Source organism: Octodon degus, unplaced genomic scaffold (genome assembly GCF_000260255.1).
Source record: "Octodon degus isolate 3935 unplaced genomic scaffold, OctDeg1.0 scaffold00189, whole genome shotgun sequence".
NCBI lineage: Eukaryota > Metazoa > Chordata > Mammalia > Rodentia > Octodontidae > Octodon > Octodon degus.
The window spans coordinates 4,189,284-4,191,544 of record NW_004524765.1 but is presented as its reverse complement, the minus strand read 5'-3'; the positions used below and the strand labels follow the sequence as shown (position 1 = coordinate 4,191,544).

Below are 2,261 nucleotides of genomic sequence, written 5' to 3'. Positions count from 1 at the left end.
TAAGAATAAGAATAAGAATAAGAATAAGAATAAGAATAAGAAAGAAAGAAAAAGAAGGGCTACAAGGACACCCATATTTTGGGCCCAGCCTTTCAAGGTCAGTAAGGAGTCAGGAAATAGGAGAACCTGTACTGTAACTGCTAACATCATGTAACTCAATTGTGATCCAAATTTTCTGATGAAAGAGATTATGGGACTGCAGAGGAAAGTGATCAATTATGTAGGATGTGCCTAAGAAGAGTCACAAGGAGAGAAAACATTCTCTCAAGCTTTCACAGAGATCAAATTGGTCAAGCAACGACCGTGACTCATCCACATGGCTGACTCTCACAAAGGATCTACAAAATGAGGTACAAGATTTCAGGTTAAGTCATGAGGGGATTTGACTGACTTCATCAGATACAAAAATTGCATTTCTTGTCATATAGGTCTTGCTCTTTCTTGGTCTTAACCATCCAGCAGAAAAATATGAAAATGAAGTATAAAAAGTAAAGCCATATTAATAGGACGAGTTGTAAAAGGCTCAAGTCAACAACTTTGGACATTGACAGTCTTATGGAAAACCCACTACTATTATAGACTATTGGACTATATAGTGATATTTTGCTGAATTCATGCACCTACAGTATTTACATGAGAATGAAATGCCCTTCTCTGACTAAACTAACAAAAAAGGGGGATACAAATGAATGACCATTTTGCATCTGTGTACTCAAAATAGTTAGGATAGATATACAGTTACATTCTCTTCATTCAATGAAAAGAGTGGTTTGTTCTAATTGTGTTTGAAATAGAATATCAGGTCTGCATATTGTATAATGAATAACAACTAAGACAACAATTTGCAATGTATTAATAATTGAAAATATGCTAGTAATCAGTTGTGAAATTGTATCATTTCTATTTGTTTCACAATAAAAATACTAAAAAAAAATAAAAATAAAAAAGCACGTGGCATAGCCTGAGGGTTAGGTGTTCTCTATGAGATTTGGGAGCTGCTCATGCATGTTTTTGTGTTTGTGATATTCTAAGAATAATACAAATGCATGCTTTGTTGTGGTCAAAAAAAAATCCATCTTCTCAATATTGGAAAGAAATATCAGAAAAATGAAGAAAAGCTCTCTATGAAGTCCTAATGACAAATGAGAAACTTCATAAAGAAATTGTCAAAAAAATACAGTGAAATTTTCCAACTGAGAAAGGAGAATAAAGAATTGGCAGAAGTAGCAGAACATGTACAGTATGTGGCAGAGGTAATACAGAGACTGTCTAGTGAAACTCTGGATAGCTCTAAATCATCAGACAGCCAGGAATTTGATTTTTTTGGGGAAATTGCTGAGAATTCTGAAGTGGAAGACTCATCGTGCGGCGGAACTGAAGAAACCATATCTTCTTCTACAGATGCAAAGCCAAATACATGAAGTTCATGAATATATGACTCTTTAGAAATACACAGCCAATGTTGACCTCCATTTTAGTTTTGCGTAGCTTTGCAAATAACTACATAACAGAAATAATGGAGGGGTCAAGGAGATGGCTCAGTGGAATAAGCGCTGTCCTGGCTTATAAGCAAGGGCCTGAGTTCAATCCCCGGTTCCACCAAAGAAAGAAAAGAAAAAGAAATGCTAAATCACATTTCTTTAATTCCAGGGCCTGAATATTGTATTCAAATAATATACATATACATGCATAAATGTATATATATATATATATATATATATATATATGCAAGAATATTTTATGAGTTGTTTTAATATACCTTCATCTCTTCTTTTTAAATTTTTTATTCATTTTAATGAGAAAAAACACAAAATATCAACAAAAGAGTTTCAAAACAGGTTAGTAGGACAGTTACAAAAATTAATACAAGACTGGACATGGTGGTGTCACGTGCTTGTAATCCCAGCTTTTGGGAAGCTGCAAACAGGTGGATCACTATGAGTTTAGTTTAGTAGGGAGACCATAAACACCGTGTAGACCTTTCCAAATAAGAAATATAATTAATACATTGCATATATCTTCATTGTGGTTATTCAGAGGACAAAATGTAGACACGACATCATTTATTGTTTAAGTCAGAATACAATCAGTTTAATGTTGGCTCTGGTTCTTTTTTATTAATTTTTTTGAGAAACAAATAGCAGTGAGAGTTTCAAAACAAGTTAGTAGGACAGTTACGATAATTAATACATTACATGTTCTAGTCTTCATAGTAGTTACTCATAGAACAAGATGCAGACATGATATTCTGTCCAAACACT

At 33.5% G+C, this 2,261-nt stretch overlaps 1 pseudogene; it reads left to right on the top strand.

The window, feature by feature from the left end:
* LOC101576591 overlaps positions 1 to 1,421 on the top strand; it is a 15,448-nt pseudogene extending 14,027 nt beyond the window's left edge.
* Positions 1,422 to 2,261: the final 840 nt, after the last annotated feature.